This window comes from Castor canadensis, chromosome 16 (genome assembly GCF_047511655.1).
Source record: "Castor canadensis chromosome 16, mCasCan1.hap1v2, whole genome shotgun sequence".
Taxonomy (NCBI): domain Eukaryota; kingdom Metazoa; phylum Chordata; class Mammalia; order Rodentia; family Castoridae; genus Castor; species Castor canadensis.
In genome coordinates, this window is record NC_133401.1 from 4,872,725 (window position 1) to 4,893,321 (window position 20,597).

Here is a 20,597-nt window from a genome sequence, read left to right on the forward strand (position 1 = left end):
AGCAATAGGGTTCCCTGGCCGTGACCTCCTGCTTCCCCTTGGGATGCTGAGCTCAAGGATCTCTGTTTCTCCTCCAGGCTGCAGAGCTGGACGTATGTGAGAAGGGACAGCTCCATGGTGGATGGGCAGTGGCGGCTCCTTCACTGAGAACATGGCTCCTGATTTCCCAGCCGATGTCAGGACATTTCTGCTCTCACATGGCTAAGCTGGGCCATCAGTGTGTGGGTCTTTCCTGGCATGGGTCAGAAAGTGGCCTGGTTCCAGGGGGCCCAGGGCTCCTGCAGATGTGCACTGGTTCCCAGGTGAGCAGGTCACCTCCATCGTGCAAGTTGCAGAAGACAGGGTAGGGTTGCTGCTCTGCCCTCTGGTCTGGCCCTGCTCTCCTGGTTCAGGGATGGATTGTTCAAACACAGATCCTTCAGAGTCTTGCTGTGTCCACATCCCTGCAGATGGAGGACCCTGGCAGCGCAGAGCTCAAGGTTGCCTCTAGCACAATATTTTCCAGACCAAAATGGAGTTTAGAGGCTCGTGGCCTTGGGAGTGAGAAAGACTGGCAAGGTTGTGGACTTGCTGTGTGGCTTTGGGCAGGTAACTTAACCTCTCTGCATCTAAATTTCCTCAGCTTTAAAATAGGGATTATTCAAAGACCTCTGAGCCATTGGAGTTTTTAAAAAGCCTGGCATTGGAGGGAGAGTTGACTCAATCCCATGGTCATTGCTGTGTCACATGGGAAACTGAGGCCCAGGACCCATAGAGGGTGACAGTGCCATTATAGTAGCCTGGCATGGAGTCCTAGCCTAGGTCTACTCTCCTGGGAGGGGTCGCTGAGGAGGAGGGGTCAGAAGCCATGATCCCTGTGCTGTTGGAGAGACAAGCCACACACCTGACTTCCCCAGGTCTGACACCCTCCCAACCTCTTGTCCCTCAGTAGATGAGGTGGGGACTCGGCCTGGCCTATTACCCCCCACCTGAGACAGAGGGTTATGTGGCGGGTCCAGGAACTCCTTCATCCCCTTTAAGTATCTTCTGTTTATCTCAGCCTCTTCCTGGGACCCTCTGGGCCATGGATAATTCCTCTGCCTGGTTCCTGGGTGCACATGCTGGCTTTTTGGTAAGTGGACTACATCCCTGGTACTCTTCTCCCCCGGCTCACTGACAGGTTCAGATGTGGACGGGGGCCTTAGAGGTATGGAGTGGTTTTCCAGGAAAGTGACCGTGTAGCAGTGAAGAAGTGGATGTGAGAGCCAGCTAGTCTAATCCAGTCCCAGCCTGTCCTTTATCTGCTGAGTGGCCCTGGGCAAGTCGTTTAACCTCTCTGAGCTCCACGTCCTTATCTGCAAACTGTTTTAATTTAGGCTCCTCTGGAAGCAGAGGTCTATTGGAAAACTTGGGTGCTGCAGGTTTATTTGGGAGGTGATGACAGGAGGACAAAGGGGGTTGTGGAGTAGAAGAAAGGCAAGTTTTTTTTTTCATTTTTCTTTTATTATTCATATGTGCATACAAGGCTTGGTTCATTTCTCCCCCCTGCCCTCACCCCCTCCCTTACCACCCACTCCACCCCCTCCCTCTCCCCCCCCAATACCCAGCAGAAACTATTTTGCCCTTATTTCTAATTTTGTTGTAGAGAGAGTATAAGCAATAATAGGAAGGACCAAGGGTTTTTGCTGGTTGAGATAAGGATAGCTATAGAGGGCATTGACTCACATTGATTTCCTGTGCGTGGGTGTTACCTTCTAGGTTAATTCTTCTTGATCTAACCTTTTCTCTAGTACCTGGTCCCCTTTTCCTATTGGCCTCAGTTGCTTTTAAGGTATCTGCTTTAGTTTCTCTGCATTAAGGGCAACAAATTCTAGCTAGTTTTTTAGGTGTCTTACCTATCCTCACCTCTCCCTTGTGTGCTCTCGCTTTTATCATGTGCTCATAGTCCAATCCCATTGTTGTGTTTGCCCTTGATCTAATGTCCACATATGAGGGAGAACATACGATTTTTGGTCTTTTGAGCCAGGCTAACCTCACTCAGAATGATGTTCTCCAATTCCATCCATTTATCAGCGAATGATAACATTTCGTTCTTCTTCATGACTGCATAAAATTCCATTGTGTATAGATACCACATTTTCTTAATCCATTCGTCAGTAGTGGGGCATCTTGGCTGTTTCCATAACTTGGCTATTGTGAATAGTGAAAGGCAAGTTAAAGGCGAGTTGTTGCTTGGGGAACTTGCTCAGTGAAAGAGGTTTGTTTAGTGTGCACACAGCCCTGAGTTAGATCCCCAGTGTAGCAAAACAAAAACAAACAAAAACCAAAAAAGCTAAAAAAGAAAGCACTATTGAGCTAGGTGCTGCAGAGAACAAGGGGCTCACTGTTGCTGGGGCCTTCTGAGGTGCCATTCAGAGTGCCCCTCAAACTGTCCTTCCACAGATCCCTGTCCCCCACTGGCCAGTGGCTACCTCCTGCTTTTGGGAGGGTGACTCCCACCCTGGCCCCAATCCTGCATTAGAGATTTTTGTCCTCTAGCTCTGGAAGAAAAGCCAGTAGCTAGAGCACAGAGAGCTGGGCAGGTCCTTGTGTGAGGGGAGCAAATGACAGAAGTGACAGGAAGTCACCCTTAAAAGCAAACATCCAAGGAGACACGGGGAGTGGGCTTTTCACAGAGATAATGAAATACAGCGGTCTTTCTCCTAGATGTGGGAGATAGGGAAGCATTTTTGAAAGCAAACATCCAGAGAGATGAGAAGCAGATCCCTCAAGGAAAGTTACACAGCAAACTCCCACCAAGAGAGCAAAAGGGAGTTGTAGAATGTAAATGGTGGGTCTCACCAAAATAGCAAAAGATAGTCATAAAATGTACATATTGGTTAGGATGAGCTGACCAGACCCTCCAGGAATGTCCAGTTTGATAAGGATAGGAGTGGCCAGGTGGTTGATTCAGTGAGAAGTCAACTAAAATGACATCCAATCACAAACTAGTTTCAAGGTAGAATAGTAGGACAGAGCCCTATGTCATCTCCTAGACTTCAGCCATTGTTTGACTTAGCTCTTTCACTAAGTTCCCCCATCAGGAGCTTTGCTGTTCATTTAATAAACTTCGTGCTTGCTTTAACTGTGAACTCCTGGTCTTGCATCTTCAGTCCTCGACTTCACCAGGACATGAACTCAGGATCAACAATTCTGTTTTACAGTACTCAGAGGCTTTTATGAAACAACCCAGATGAATAGATCAAGACACAACAGAGGAATGGATCTAGCAAATGTGGTGTGTATACACAGTGGAGTTTTACTCAGCCATAAGGAAGAATGACTCCATGGGGTTTGAAGGTCAGTGGATGAAATTGGAGGGCATCGTGTTAAGTGAAGTGAGCCAGGCTCAGAAAGACAAAGGCTGCCATGTTTTCTCTCATACGTGGAAGATGGATCCAAAAGATAAACATATACACAAAAACAAACACGATCACACACAAACTCAGATGTGGAACATGTTTGAAACAGTGGAACTTTTCTATGGAACTCGGGGGAGAAGGGAAAGGAAGAGAGAATGACAGAGCATCAGTGACATCGTAAAGCGTCACATCTGTGGAGGTGGAGGATACAAGGATGTGTACTGAAAGCTGGGGTGGGAGGGAAGGGGGAAGGGAGAGCAATGGAAGGGATTGAATGGACCAAAGTAAAGTACACCCACAGCGGGGATGCATTGAGAAACCCCTTTGAACATTGACTTAGATTATTAATAATGAAAGATAGGACTGGAAAATAGGTTGGAAGAGGGAATATGGTGGATGGGCTTCATATACATATATGAAATAGAACAAAGAAATCTCTTGCAATGGCTTTAAGTGGGGGGGAGAGGAGTCAAGGGGGAGAGATGGTGGGGGCGACCTAACCAATGTACAATATAAGCCTATTTGGAACTGTCACTATGAATCCTCCCTGTACAACTAATATTTTCTAATAAAAAATTAATGGAAAATTAGTTACCACTATTCACAAATCTGGGCACTTTCATCAAAAACAACAATAAAAAGCAGGCAGTTCCAGTTTTCCTGGAACTTGCCTAGTGGAGTAGGAGATGAAGGTGCCCAGTGTGGGAGCTGGGCCGAACCTTGGGGTTGGCAGGTTCAGGGCTCCTGCAGGGAAGGTCGGGAGATGGACCAGATGTTATGGACTTCCTCCTGTGGACTCAGGGATTCACTGGGCTGTCATTGAGCCTCCTGCAGGGCCTCCAAGAGCATTTCCCACTTTTGGAATAGCTGCCCCATGGGTTGCCTCCTGCCTAGATCTTAAGAGGCCCCTGCTGTTCAAAGTACTGTGCGTTTTTCTTGATGGTAAAAGAATGAGCAGTCTGAGCTTGACTGCCACAGATCCTGTCCAGGAAATCGAGTCAAGAGCAATCAGGAAGACAGATGGAGAGAACACAGGAGTTTTCTCATTCTGCTCTTGGAGCTTTTTCTAAGGCATTTAAGCTTCTTGGATACCAATGGTAAGTGTCTGATAATTAAGAGGGGGGAGGGTGGAGTGGCACAATGAACCCACAAGTTCTCTCATTTACAAGGACCCCTGCTGTCTGATGATACTTGGGGGACCCTCTTAGAAGATGGCCCTGCCCTGTCTCTCCTTTTGGGGCTGCTCTCTCTATGGGTTTAGGACCTTGGGGAATGGTCTACCCTGTCCATATTAATTCTCTCCTAGCCTTACATTCTATCATTAGGGCATGAGGTGGCCTTCTGGCATGTGATCTCTGCTCCCTCTGATTAGTTGGGTGACCCTGCCTGAGTTAACTTTCTCCCAGTTTCTCCCCTGTGGAATGCAGGCAAGACCCTAAGGGTTCCCAGAATTGTTTTAGGGAGTGAGGGTGAAAGTCACAGGGGACAAACTGTGTGGTTTTGGGCACACTGGATTCTGCTCATGTGCTGGCCATTGTAGGGGATACCTGTCCATGTCCTCCCTGTGATGACCTGGCTGTGTGGTGTCACCTCAGTTTTCAGAGATTTTTCAGAACAGTGTTGGCCTCTGTCTCCTGCTGCAGCCCTGCCCTCTGGGGGGCTGGCAGAGGGACAGAGGCTCCTGAGCTCTTACTCCTGAGGGCTGAGGTGGAAGTACTGATACACTTCCCTTAGCTGTGGCAGAAACCAGTCTTGGACCAGGCACTCTGGGAGCCAGCAGGGTGTCCAGAGTACTGGTGTCTCTCCCACAAGTCAGGCTTTTAAATCACTACAGCTTAGCCAGGTGCTTTGAAAAAAAAAAAGAGCATTTATTGTTCTTGTTCAGCTTGTAAAAGTCCTACATGCTTACTGGAGATGATGTAGAAAATATAAAAAACCAATGTAAATAAATGAAGAAAATTCCCTGCAATGCTCCACCCTAAGATAGCTGCTGTAAACATTCTGGTGAATGTCTATTTTCTTTGCACCTCCTTTCCCTCATCTCTCCCTTCTTCATATGTTTTTGTTATAAAATGATTCTAACAACAACAACAAAAAAACCCAAACAAAACAAGGAGGGGGGAGGATATAACAATATGATGTCCTTGTCATTTATCCATCTTTTTATCCTTTTCTTTCTTCTTTCCTGTCCTTTTGCTGAAGGAAAATTGTTCTGGATAGAGTTATGAATAGAGGTGCCCTTACATCCTCCCCCAAATGGAATGTCTGCTTCCCAAAGTTTTGATATTTTTGCTTCATGCATTTTCACTAGGAAATGGTGTTGATACTGAATTGTTGATCTTATGAGATCCTGGCACAGTCGTCGATTGAAGACGCTGGCCCAGGAGTTAAGACTAAAGCAAGCACAACGTTTACTGAAAAGACAGCAAAGCTCCCTGATGGGTGGGACTTAGTGAAAGAGCTAAGCCAAAGGATGGCTGAAGTCTAGGAGGTGACATAGGGCACTAAATGGCTTAGGTCTAACTGTTCCACCTTGAACTACATTTGTGATTGGTTGGTGCCTAGTCAACTTCTCATTAAATCCAACCACCTGTCCACTTCTCCTTATGGAACTGGACATTCCAGGAGGGTCTGGTCAGCTCGTCCTGGCCTTGGATGTTTGCCCAACTCATCCTGGCCTTGGGGCCCCCTACCCACTTGTGGAGCTGCATCTTGTTATTTTGGTAAGGGGTTTGTTATTTCTCTGAGAAGCCCATTGTTTCCCATGCCTCTTTAGACGTCTGCTTTTAAAGTGCCTCTCTCACCCAAAATGGAGTCACCACTGTCATTGCTCCCCTTACAATGTCATGCAATAACACATACCTGCTATTTATTTGAGATTTATCCCTGTTGAGATGTAGACATTCAGCCCATTTGTTTTCCTGCAGGGATTATATCATATTGCATGAACAGACCACCGTTACTTACCTATCTTCCTATCCTGCTGGGATTATATCATATTGCATGAACAGACCACCGTTACTTACCTATCTTCCTATTAATGGGTTTTATGTTGCATCAATGACCTCGGTCAGGTCCTCCTGACTGGCATGCATCTTCCTTCCCAGCCTACACTCAGAACTGCACTTGCTGGACCATGGAGTGTGTGCACTACAGTCAGCCTCATCAAATTGTTGTATCCATCTTCATTCTCACTGATGACTTATGCATGTTTTTATTTTCCCTCAATTGCAACTATTACAATTTAAAAATGTTACCAAATCTGACAATGTGCTCTGATGTAAATTGCATCTGGTTTTGATTTGCATTTTCTTGACTATTAGTGAAATTAAGTCGCATTTAATAGGCTTATGGTCCATTGGGATTTCAACTTTGGAGAATGTTACCATTAAACTATTTGTTTCTAACTGCCTTGTAGGAGTTCTTCATGAAGGTTTGATTCTGGTAAGATGTTGGTTGTATGAGTTGGGATGTGTATTTCTCTTGTCAGCACTTTTTTAAAACAAGTTTTTATTTTTTGGTGGCACTGGGATTTGAAGTCAGGGCCTCACGCTTGCTAGGCAGGTGCTCTAGCCCTTGGGCCACTCCACCAGCCCTGTGTTGGGATGCATAGTTCTCAATTGCGTCTTATCTTTTCACTTTGTAATGGTATCTTTGGCCACAGAAGTTTTGAGATTTTAATGTAATCAAATTTATCATTTTCTTCTTTCTGATAGTATGTATGTTTTATACTGTGTTTCAGGAAATGTGAGCTGGGCACCAGTGGCTCACACCTGTAATCCTAGTTACTCAGGAGGCAGAGATCGGGAGGATCATGGTTCAAAGCCAGCCTGACCCTATCTTGAAAAAATATCCATCACAAAAAAAGGCTGGTGGAGAGGCTGTAGCAATAAGAGGGCTTGCTTAGCAAGCGTGAGACCCTGAGTTCAAACCCCAGTATCACACACACACACACACACAAAATCCTGATACAGCACCAAAAACACAGTCAACAGAAGCAAAAGTAGGTAAGTGGGATTACATCACAGTAAAAGATTTTCACAGCAAAGGCAGCAATCAGCCCAATGTAAAGGAATGGCAGAAAGGGGGAAAATATTTGCAGACCCTATATCCGATGAAGGGTTAATATCCACAATATATAAGAACACAAGCAACTCAATAGTAAAAGAAAAACTGACCAAGTTTTCGTAAAGAAGCAGACTTTCATAAAGAAGACCACAAATGGCCAGCAGGTGTATGAAAAGATACAGGAAGAAGTGCAAATCGAAGCTATAGTGAGGCATCACTTCACGCGTGGTAAGATGGCTGTTGTCAAAAGATGTAAGTTTTGGCAAAGATTGGAGAAAAGAGAAACTGGCTCCCTGTTGAGGGGACGTAGGGGGATGTAAATTGGTACAGCCATTGAGGAAAACAGTATGGAGTTCTCTCAAACACTTAAAAGTAGAACTGTCATATATATGACCCAAGAATCCCACTTCTGGACGAATATTCAAAGGAAATGATATGAGTACACTGAAGACATACCGGTTGGTTAATGTTCATTGCAGCGTTGTTCACAATAGCCTAGGGGTGGCAGCACCCCAAGTGTCCATCCATGGATGGATGGATGGATGGATGGATGGATAAAGGAATATTACTCAGCCATACAAAGGAAATCCTGTCATTCTCAACAACGTGGATAAAACATGAGAGAATTATGCTAAGAGAAATAAGTCAGGCAGAAAAAAGACAAACACTGTATGATTTATTTTCTCTTAATTGTAGAATTCAGAAATGTTGAACTCGCAGTGACCAAGAGTGAAATTGTGTTCCCAAGGGTTGGAGGTGGGAGAGATGGGTCATGCTGGTCCAAGGGCTCAAACGTTCAATGATGAGATGAATAAGGTGTAGGTGTGTGATGATAGTAGGGGAGCTGACGTTAATAGTACAGGACTGTGCACTTGGAGTTTGCTGAGTGTGCATCAAAAATGTTCTCACTACAAAAAAGAGAAGGTGACTGTGTGAGGAGACTCCTGTGTTCACTAGCTCCAGTGTGGTAAGGATTTCACAACATATGTACATTGTAGGGTTAACGGTAAAGGCAGCCATGTTAGGACCACAACCTCTCCACCTTGTAGCTGGCTTGCTGGAAACTCCCCACCTGACCTCAAACACTGACCTTTATCTCCAGGTGGGCATGAAGAACCATTGAGCAGATGAGTGACTAGCCACTGCTTATCTTCCTTGGTTGCCCAGCAACAGCATCCTTAGTGACTCACAGGAACATTTTCCCACCCAGTGACCCTCCTGCTACTTTTCCACCAGCTCCCCCCTGTATCCACCCCAAGTCTGCGCTCAGCAGTGGGCTCTGGCTGTCTTGCTGGAGACCCCCCCACACACAGGTTCTCTTTCCTGAATAAAGCCTGTGCTGATGGAGAACCGCCTCCCTCTGTCCTTCTGTGCCTCTCTTCAGTCTAATATATATATATATATATATATCAAGACATCCTATACTTACCTGGCAGGGGAGATACCATGATCATGAAGGTGGTTTTCCCAGAGTGAGGTTTATCCATTGCACGCCAGATGTGATGACTCCTGCGATTTCCCCAAATGTGGGAAACCTCGACTGCATAATTTGTGGTAGTGGGGGACTGTGTTTGTGCTCTTCCCTGGTATTAAAAAAAAAAAGACATCCTGTTGCACACCTTAAACCTATGCAATTTACTTTGTCAATTATACCTCAATAAAGATGGGGGAAAAGAAATTCTCTAAATCTTTTTACATTTGTAATTGTATACGTCCTTGAATGCATATGTAAATAGTGAAATGTAGTAATATATATGCATGTGTGTTACAAATATGTATATCCTTACACACACACAGATGTACATCAATGCATCTGTATATTTTTTGTAGAAATACACATGCACACATATCTAAGTTCCATGCCTGTACAAAGATCGTACATGTAGATAGACACAGTAGTCTAGTACGTAGACCTATGTACTGACACACATTGCATGTTTATACATAGATCGTCTGCATAGCTAGACACACCACCCTCCCAGCACCATTTTCTGAACAGTTCACCTTTCTCAACTGTTCTATTTCTACTGTCTGTCATGTGCCCATGTCTGCCTGTGCCTGTCACAGCGTTTGCTCCTTGTCCACTAATCTGCGTCTTCTTATGTCATACCACCTTGTTTCAAAGATGTCAGCTTCTTACCCAATCTTATCACCTGACTCATCCCCCTCTGCACACTGTCTTTAAAATTGTCTTGTCGACCACACATGTTCACTTCAGTATGAATTTTAGGATCGGATCACCAAGGAATTTAATAGAAATGGTTTTGATTTTAGAGTTCAATTTGGGAAAATAGACCATCTTTAAGATAGTGATTCTTCTTGTCCATGAATGTGGTATATCTTCTCATTTACTTTGGTATTTTTATATTCTTTTAAATATTTTTAATAAATACACTAAACAGCTGCATTATGTTTATAGCTGATTTGAGTCACTCTGAGTGGCACTTTACAAAATGACATTTTCTAATGGTTTGTTGTTGGACTATAAAAGAATTATTGATTTTTGTGTGTTGATCTTGACTCAAGATTCTTGATGGTCTTAGATATAATTTGTATATATATATATATATATATATATATATATATATACACATGTGATATATAGATACATATGTACACTTATTTTATAGTGTTGTCTTTATTTGACTTTAGTATTGAAATTAAAGTAGACCCATAACTTGACTTGGATAGTTTTCTGTATTCTACTATTTATTTATTTATTTTTTGCAGCACTGGGATTTGAACTCAGGGTCTCACTCTTGCTAAGCAGGCACTCTACCATTTGAGCACCAGTCCTTTTTTTTTGTGGTACTGGGATTTGAACTCAGGACCTACTCCTTAAGCCCTTTTTTGTGATTTTTTTTTGAGATAGTGTCTCTTGAACAATTTGTCCAGGTTGACTTTGAACCGTGATCCTCCTGATCTCTGCCTCCTGAGTAGCTAGGATTACAGGTGTGAGCCACCAGCGCCTGCCTGGTTTTTTTGTTATTTTAATAACATGGGGTGGTTATGTTTGACACCTAGGAAAGATTTGGGCTTTCTATCTATTTAGGATGGAGATTCTTGGTTGGCACATATACAAATTATTTAATGATTCTTTGTCCATTCTAGTTTTGTGATTCAATATTAGTAAATTTATCTTTTCTCAAGAGTTTTCAGTTTTTTAAACAAATCTACTAGCATAAAGTTATGCTTTCTTACGATTAAAAATTATCTTCAGGGCACCTGTAATGTTCTCTCACCTTTATTCCCACTGTTGTTCTTTGAAGCTGTTTCTATTTATTTTCAATTCATATTCAGTGATAGTTACGCATTTTGGTGTAGAGTTTTGGCAACTATAACCACCATCACCCTCAGTATACATCACCTCCCTCCCTGCCATCTTCCCTCTCTCTCCATCCTCAACCGTTCTCATCCACCTTTTCTGAAACGAGTAGACTCGCACAGTGTGCACCCCAAACGGCTGTATCTACCTTAGTCCAGAGCTTCTGAAATCCATCCTTGCTGTACTTTTGAGAGTTTGCTCTTTTTCTGTTGTTGCACAGTGTCTGTTGGACACCCATACCCCAATTTGTTTATCTAGTCACAGCTGAAGATACTCACCTTGCTTCCGGTGTTTTGGTGACTGTGATTAGAGTTGCTATAAACATTCGTATGCATGATTTTGTGAGGATGTACGTTCTCATTTCTCTTGGTCGAATACCTAATCCTTGGATTATTGGATCACAAGGCATGTTCAGCTTTGCAAGAAATGGACAACCTTTTTCATGGCTCCCCTCCCAGACTGCATTCCCACAGTGATGCTTGAGTCTTCCTGCAGCTCTGTATCTTAGACAGCAATTGAAGTCACCAGTTTTTAAAGACAAATTAGCCATCTTTATAGGTAGATAGTCGTATCCCATATGGTTTTGATTTGCATTTCCCTAGTGACTGCTGACGTGCACCTTTAATGTGTTCATAGACCATCTTGGAAAGGCAAAGTGTCTTTCCAAGTCATTCACTCACTTTGAGTTGGGTTGTGTGTCTTTGAATTGTTCAATCTTGAAATTCTACTTTTTTTTTTTTTTTTTGGCTGTACTGGGGCTTGAACTCAGGGTCTCACACTTGCTAGCCAGGTGTGCTACTGCTTGAGCCACTCCACCAGCCTCTTTGGTTTGAATATTTTTGAGATAGGGTCTTGGAAACTATTTGTGAGGGCTGGCTTTGAACTGTGATCCTCCTGATCTCTGCCTCCTGAGTAGCTGGGATTACAGACGTAAGCCACTGGAGCACGGCTTTAGTTTATTTTTTATTCTTCTTCTTTGAGTTGTTTTTCTTTTCTTCTCTCAACCCCTCTTTTTGTTTTATATTTGATTACTAAAACTTTTATTATTCTCCTCTGCAGATTTGGAAATTATATTTTATTTCAATTTTACGTGATTATCTTATTTTTCTTAAATATATTTTTGACTTTTAAATTTCATCAGATGGCAAAACATCAAAATTTCCCCCCAAACCATTAGCACCTTCCCCACCAGAAGCGAAAATCACTTCATGTGTTGACATTGTTCTTTCAGTTGTTTTTCTACAAATTGACCATGCATATCAGAAAGACTTCAAACAAGGGAGAAATATATAATGAGGAAAGATTTTAAACATCGCCTAAGTGCCACCACCTTAGGCAAATGCAATTCCAGCCGTTTATCTGTGCACCTATACAGCAGAAGGAGCACAGACACACTGACAGACCCTAACCTTAATCCTCTCTTGACCCAAGAGTAATCCAAGTCCTAAACATCAAGACCTAAGAGCTAGACAGAGCAAAGTTTAGGAATTTCCAACAGAAATTTTCTGTCAGTTAGGGCAGGAACTAGTAAATTATTCAATGACAATGACCCAAACCCAGGAAATCACCCCAGGATGCAAAATGACCCCTCCCTGTTTTAACAGCCATCTCAGCCACAGGGACCCATGACCTTTGACCACAAGTATTCCTTCAGCTCTCCAGTATAAGACTAGGAGATGTGGACTACCATTTTGAGATTTTGCTCTCATTTCTTGCATGGGGAACAGAAAATTCTCTCTCTTTCTCTCCCGTCTCACTCCATTGTTCTCACTCTAAAGACAACCTGCTTTCCCTCTGTTGGAAGTGTATCCATTCCTAATAAACTTTACTGTTACTTTCACTGAATTTTTGCATCTTGCTTGAATTCTTCTCTTGCTGGATGCAAGAACTGAGGTAAATTTTCAGGACCATTTTTCTGGTAATATCCCCAATAATGCCATCAAATTATGACTCCATCAGTGGGTTAATCCATTAATGAAGCCAGAGCCCTCAGGATTCAACCTTCCCCAAACTCCCCTCAGTTGACAACCAAGACTTGAACACATGAGGGTTGGAGGCACCTTTCAGATTCAAGCCATCACCGCAGGAATGACTTGAGCTTGGTTAATCACCTTTGCTCACCTAGGTTTTTTCTTCAAACACATACACGGATCCCTTTTGTCTGGCTCTGGATGTTCCTGTAGCTGAGTCTGAGTCATGCCTGAATTTTCCATCACTTGTGATTTTGTGATTTCTGCTTGCACGTGTGAACTTTTCTCTCAACGTTCAAGTTTAATAACTTAATTGGGATGGACATTTGTGTTGAGATTTCAGTATCAACTTTTTCTGAAACACATTGTACTCTTTTGGGTTTGCTTTGCTTTGTTTGTGGCAGGTCTATTCATTTTTTTTCAACACAGTACATATTTTTTACATTATACCTCTGCACACATATTTGGTTCCATTTGTTGGGTTTTCTTCTAGGAATACCAATTGTTCTTAAGATAAACTGTCTCTCTCTTTTTTTTTATAGTCAGTCTCCTTCTAACAGTTTTAATTTCTTTTTATATGCATTCATTTTTATTATGTCAATTGCACACTATAAAATTTTCTCGGTAATTACCAGTAATTGGATTATTAAGAGTGTCTTTTCTGTTTCTCTATAATAACGCTATTTGAGTTCTAATTCTACTTTTCAAAGTTTCTTTTTTGTTTTTAACTTTAAACTCAGTCTGCAGTTTAATCATAGAATCCTTGAATTTTGATTACATTGAGCTCCGTTCTTTTTACGTTTTCTCTCATCTCAAACAGTTCTGGGGATTCTCCTCTGTCCTCTGAGTGCCACCCTCCTGTCTTGTGGGGCTGTGCTGGACTTTCTTCTTTGGAGCTCCCATGGCTTCCTCTCAGAGACAGAGATGGCTCATCTGTTCACCAGTGGCAACTCTGTCCAGGCTTCTCTGCTCTCCTGTCACAACTGAGACCCCCTTGTTCTCCCTCTGGCTTCATAGTTTGCCCTCAGCTACCATCTTGGTGACAGCTACTGTCTTGGTGACAGTAGGGAGTGGTGACAGAGCTCTTGGACATGCTCGCTGTGTCAGACCAGCTGGGCTCTGCAGCCTCTTCTGAGACTTTCCTAAGTGTTCTGGGTGTACTGGGACTGTTCACCATTCATGGGGGGCAGCTCAGCTATTGGGACCCTTCCCATTCGGTAGGTGGCTTTGGAACTGAAACCAGGGTTTCAGACTCAAGGCCCAAACTCCTGAGATTCCAATATGTAAGGTATGGCCATCTGCCCCTAAACACCAAATAAAGAGGCGTGGTGAAGGCAGAGAAAGGAGGTTTATTACACAATGGGAGAGACTTGCCATGGGAAGAGGCAGAATAAGCACTTACTTCATCTTCAGCCATCTTTGGGGTACAGACATGAGCTATAGGTTTGTGTAGACAGAAGAACTGGGGACATGGGACAAAGGTATGTATAGTTAAATAGTCCCAGTCACCTCTGAGTTCTGGTTGACCATTATCTCAGTCCAAGTGTTCTCAGAGGGGTTCTGGAGGAGATGTCATCACGGTCATCACTTGAGGGGAGCCATCTGGTTCCCATGAGATGATTGCTCCTGCTTTAGGGTGCAGCCTCATCGTTATAAGTAATTGCCCTCATTTGGAGGGGTGGTCTGTCTCGCAAGACTCTGCAGTTCCTTAGCAGAAGTTTCAGTCCCTTGTCATAAAGATGCTATCAGTTCTGTCCTCTCTGGAATCCAAGGTGATTGCAAACTGACTGCAAATAGAAAGGCTTAGAGCAAAGACAGATTCAAAAGGGAGGCAGGGATGCCAGGCTTTTCTTTTTAGTTAACTCATGTGTCCAAATAAGGAGTCAGTGCTTTTCAGCAAAAGCAATTTGAGCGCCTCTTATAGAACCACTCTTCCCATAGGACAGTCCTGTGAGCTCCTTGACCTTCACCCCTGAGGTGTCTGAACACATCTTTTCAGGCTCCAGGTGCTACATTGCCAATCGTAGTGACCATATGTGTGTGAGAGATGTCCTTTCCACAGGTATTATTCCCCACGCCACTTATGAATCTTGACCTTGACTCCCTGGGGTCCCTGCCAGCATAGAAACTCATTTCTTTTCCGGATGGTCTGTGGGGACGAGGAACCCCTAATGATCAAGTCACAGCTGTACTTTTCAGTTTAGTGGGTCTTTTACTGTGCCCCCTGCTGGCAGCTTCCCCTTAGGGGAACAAGACCTCTGAAGCTGGGGGATGGGGTGGAAGATTGAGAATAATGAACAGCAGGGCCTTCGTCATTTCATTTCAGCCTTGAGTCCTTGGGTCAGTATCTTTTATCAGTTGAAGACAGAGCACCATATATGGCCCTAGAGTAGAGGTATATCCTGCACTCAGGTCTTCTAGGGTTCCCTCAAGATGGCAGCTTTGGGTTGATAGAGTTCATGACAGATCCAGTGCGTCTTGGACAGGCCTGACCTTCTTAGATATAAACTGAGTGACCATGTACAAGGTGATGCTATGTGGAATTCAATGACATTGGACCTCACACTGCTTTGGGTAGTGGTCCCGACCAGGACATATGGGTAGGAAAGGCAAAGCCATACCAGAAACATGGCTGAATCCTCACAGGTGAGCCACTGGTCTTTCAAGAGTGAGACGACATGGATATAATGAACTGGTCACAAGGACCAGTTGTCCTCATCGAGGGTGATCCTGTGTTGAAGGTCCTGCTGACCAGCTGGACATTTATAGGGCAGGTGATGGAGTGGGTTTTGATACCCACTGATCACTCCTGTGCACTGGTTGTTTAATGCCCATCCTGTAGGGCTGCTCATGGTGAGCACTGACGCGGGATATGAAACCCACACCCATGGCTGCTATATTCCTATCCATATGATTCTTGCCAAGTTTCTCACTTTCCAATCTTGCTCGTTTGAGACTGACCAACCAGCAAGACAACGGGCAACTCAACAGCCCAGGAACTGTGTGCCCCCTTACCCTGGGCCATTTCTCTCTCCGTGCAAAGTAGACACTCAGAGGAACAGCCTCACTTTCAGGGCACCCCTAAGTATAGTGTGGTGCAGTTGTAGTGTAGGAGATGCCCAGTCTCTTCTTGCACCCTACGTGGAGTGCCCCCGTCCTGGTTTTTCCTTCTGCTGATCACTGGCTCCCACCTCCAATGAGGCCACTGTCACGAGCTGGGGACATGCATTGACACAGCATAGATGGGTGGTGGGGAGCGGGCAAGTCATCCATGTGCAATGCTTGTTTTTGTTTTGGGACCTGCTTGCACCTGATCCCTAGTGACCAGTCCCTGTAGATGATGGATTGTTACTGTGTCCACAGACTGTGATATGTTGGTGCAGACAGAGCCCAGCTTTCTATAGGGAGCTCTGATGGTAATCACCCCATGTTCCATGGTCAGGGTCCTGTTTTTATATTTATATGGCTTTTGCATTCCAGGAGCTGAGCTTTTCTTTTTTTGCAATAAAAACTACCTACTAAGTTTTTCATTTTGTCCATTTCTTTAAATACACATATATTGTTTGCTTATTGAATTATAAAAATTTTTCATACCTATGTATATGAAGAATTTACATATATATAATATATACATTACTAATATTTTCTTTTAAAATGTATCATATTTTTCAAGATGTGTTTTAAAGAAAAATCTGTCTGTTTTATAACATTTTCTTTTTTAAAAATTATCATATTATTGTTGTACTGGGAGTACATTGTGGAGTTTACAAACGTTCTTACAATATGTCATAGTTGAATTCACCCTCTCCATCACTCTCCTTTATCCTCCTTCCCGCATCAGGAGCTGAGTTTCTTTTTTCTTTCTTTTTTTTTTTTTCGCAGTACTGGGGCTTGAACTCAGGGCCTACACCTTGAGCCACTCCACCAACCCTTTTTTTGTGAAGGGTTTTTTTGAGATAGGGTCTCTTGAACTAATTCCCCTGGCTGACTTCAAACCTCGACCTTCCTAATCTCTCTGACTCCTGAGTAGCCAGGATTACAGTTGAGCCACTGGTGTCCAGCAGGAGCTGAGTTTTGATCAGAGGTATTTTCTTCAGCAGCTGCATAGCTGCTCTAAAACCTCAGGTTTCAGTGCCCTAACTCTCCTTCTGAGGCTGTCCAGAGCTCTTCACTGTGCCTTTGTCGTCCAGATACTTCAGTTCCACAGGATCTGCTGAGTCAAGGGACCGAGCGTGAGGTTGGCTTGCACTGCATTACAGACCTGCTGCTCTGAGACTCTACACAGAATGACTTGTAAGATGAGTCAGAGTAGTATTCTGGGCACAAAGTGTGCTACTTTTGAACCCCAAAAGACTTCCAAAGCACTAATCTTTGCCTTAGAGGTTAGAGTGTAGGGGACAAAATGTTCCCAAGACCGAGGGGCCAGTGCATTAGGTGGTGGCTTCTTGTAGAGCGTATCTTCCAACCTCTGCAGGACAGTTGTGGACCCAATGTAATCTTCTGTGAAATGTCCAGATGTTCAAGGTCACCTTGGGCTGTATTGCAGCAGTGAGAGGGAAACTGAAGTAGCTTTAGGGAAAGACCATGGATGTATATGTCACCATGATCTATTCTGCCTATGTGAATAAAAGCTGCCTCTGAATCTCTTTTCTGATGGGGATTAAAAAACAAAACAAAACATACTCAGTACATTGAAAGCTGCCTACCACATAACAGAAGCTGTATGGATCGCTTTTAGGCAAAGACACCAAAGCCGTCACAGTAGCTGTGATTGGTGCTACACTTGGCTAAGTCGGAAGTGCTCTAACACCAACCACCATGATTCACGTGGGTTTTGCAGCTTCCAGACTTACAAATTCAATGGTGAGGGGGACATAAAGAAGACCCCACCACTACACCATCACGACTTTGAGAACCATACTCATTGCTGTTCTGCCCCCAAAGTGTGGCATTTCTTTGATTATTTGGGTCAGGGGGCAGTTTCAGGGGCTGGCACTGGACCTTACCTCCTGTGCTAAGTATGCCCGTCCCGATTCTGCATCCAGGAATGGAGGAGGTGAGCACTTGGTGGGTCTGTGGGCCTATGGACCCCTTGAGAGAAAGATTCCAGTCATCGATGGCACCTGGATACCTTTGCTCTAATGGGGTTGGGGTCGTCTATGCTTTCATATTTAACAGCACTCAAAGGATGCATATCAACCAATGCACAGTTACTCAGGGTCATCTGCTGCTTGCATTTCCTGTGTCATTGTAGGACCCTTCTTCCAATTATGATGTGAGAACTGACTTGACTTGTTTGGTTAATCTTCATTTGATGCTCATTTTGTTCATTCTTGAACAAAATGAGCATCACTTTCGTCAGCCACACATAAATCTTGTCTGCAGATCTATCATGGTGTTTAGGGCATCACCACGCATTTCCGCAGGTCAAACATCCCCCTTTTAAGCCTCCCTATTGTCATCCTGATATTAGTGTCAGCTTTGTCTCTGATGACACGATATGGCTACATGCTCTGGGCTGTCCCAGAAGCCTTCTGTTCTTAATGAGTCCGGCTCCATAGCCAGATTTATGACCAGCATTCTGGGAGAAGACAGGAGCCAGTGATATTGCTGATGCTTAAAGCTCCTTCATTCTCTTCTCACCTTTCCGTTTCCTTCCCAACTCCATAGTAAAGGAAATTCCCTCTGGATTCTCTTGAAGAACATGGTCAGAACTCAGAACATCTAGGACAGATCCTTCATAAGGTGTCCACTTATCCAAAATCAAAAGTTCCAAAGAGCTGAATCCCTTATCTAACACTTCAACTAAGCTGCTGTCATATCTTCAAATTTTATTTATGTAGGACATTACTCCTCCCCCACCCGCAGGATTCTGGGAGCCAATCAGACATTTTTTAGGACTGGCATGTAGTATCTTGACAAGGTGTTAAATTCCTTACGTAGCCTTATATTCTGTGTCTACCACCCACCCTTGTCAAGTGTGCTCTCCTGATTCTTCAGGTCCCTTGGTGAATAATCCTCTTTTCTTAGAAAGGCCAGCATTTTCTAAGTTGTACCCTGCTGAGACTGGACCTGGGTTATTTTTCTAGTGGCTGGAGAGGAGGAAAAGGCAGATGGGCAGATCGTTTTTCTTTTTAAAAAAATATTTCACCTTTTTTATGACTTTACAGCATATAACAGTTGTACAGGGGGATACATTGTGATATTTATATGTGTGCTAACAATATACCTTAGTTGGATTCACCCCCTCCGTCATTCTTCCTCTTCCTCCTTCTTCCCCTTCTTAGAACAATTTCAACAGGTTTTGTTCTTCTGTTTTCATGTATGGATACAAAACACATCCACCATATTCACCCTCGTTATCCCTTTCCTTGTGTCCACCCCCTCCCACTGGTACCCACAGCTCTGGAAAGGATTTATTTTTCCCTCCTGGAAAGAGCAGATCTTGAGATCACTGTCTTCTAAGATAATTGTCACCATTGAGGCCTTGGAATAAATGTGAGGCAAACGGGAGCTCTACAGGGAGATAGTAGGCCATTTCTGTACCAGAGAGAGACCAGGGGAATGTGAAGGTTCAATGACTCCAAGCATCCACTCAGATGTCACTATCCCAAGCCTCAGGGGCCCAATTCTTTCAAGACCTTGACTTTGCCATAGGCGACCTCATTTTTCTTTGAAGTTTGCTGCTCTTGCAACCAGATCCTGGGTCTCATTTGCAGCGTGGTTTTCTCTCCTATCATAGGAAGGACAACCACTTTAATCATCACCAAGTTCACCTCCTGACTTCAGTTAGTAATTGTCTGGCTTGAGCCTATCATTTTGATCTTCAATGCATCAGTGGAATTCAGCAGAACTCAACCAGGTAAACCAAGTATCTTCAAATTGCTACTTCCTTTGTGCTCCTCAGATCCTAGATGTGTTGAATATCTAGTTCATCCCTTTTCACTGACAATATTTCCCTAGCTACCCTTCATAAATTAGGGGCACAGCTTCAGCCTGTGGGCTCACACAGAGGCTTTCAGTCATGCCTGCACCTCACAGGGGATAATTTTAGTCCCCATCGTCCCTCACTTTGTGAATCCCAAGGTCAGACACCGGAGTTTTGCCATTTTGTGTTTCTAACTAATCTCTTTTCCTTACAATATTTGCCTTGAAGTTTGAAATTATTAAATGATATTTTGCCTATCAAAATGGCATGTATTTGAAGCAGGAATTTCTAACCCAGTCCTGAATGGGAGCTCAGCCAGTTTTTTTCTATGTCTACTTTTAAAAAATAGTTGATGCCTCTAAGGTGTATTTTTTTTTTCATTTTTATTAGCATATATTCATTGTACAGGAGGGATATGTTGTGACAATTCTGAATAGTCTTACATTGTACACTGGTTAGGTCAACCCCTCTGTCTCCCTGTCCCCCTGCCATCCCTTCCCAGTCCCTCTTAAAACAAATTCAAGAGGTTTCATTATTCTATTTCCTTTATGTATGTGAAGTCCATCAACCATATTCCTTCATCTCCTGAATTCACCCCCCTTCCCATTGTACCTGTTTTACCGTCTTTCGTTATTAATTCTAAAGTCAGTATTCAGAGGCCTTCCTCAATGTATCCCAGCTGTGATTATGCTTTACTTTTGTCGGTTCAGCCCCCTCTGTTACTCTCTAAGCTGTATGATTTTTAATTGTGGGTTTTTGACATGGTTATGGGATGGTTGGTTATTTTAATATTTTTGAGAGCCTGGAAGCCAGGCACTGTGCTAAGCACTTTACAAAGATTATTTCATTTACTTCTTACTGCCATGTAATCTCCACTTTATTTTACAGATGAGAAAATGGAGGTTCAGAAGGTAAGACAGAAAGTA

General features: G+C 43.5%; 1 non-coding gene across 1 annotated transcript; it reads left to right on the top strand.

The window, feature by feature from the left end:
• Positions 1–8,869: 8,869 nt before the first annotated feature.
• Positions 8,870–9,034, top strand: LOC141418417 (U1 spliceosomal RNA). The gene has a single exon (XR_012443051.1). It is a non-coding gene; the product is annotated as a U1 spliceosomal RNA (small nuclear RNA).
• Positions 9,035–20,597: the final 11,563 nt, after the last annotated feature.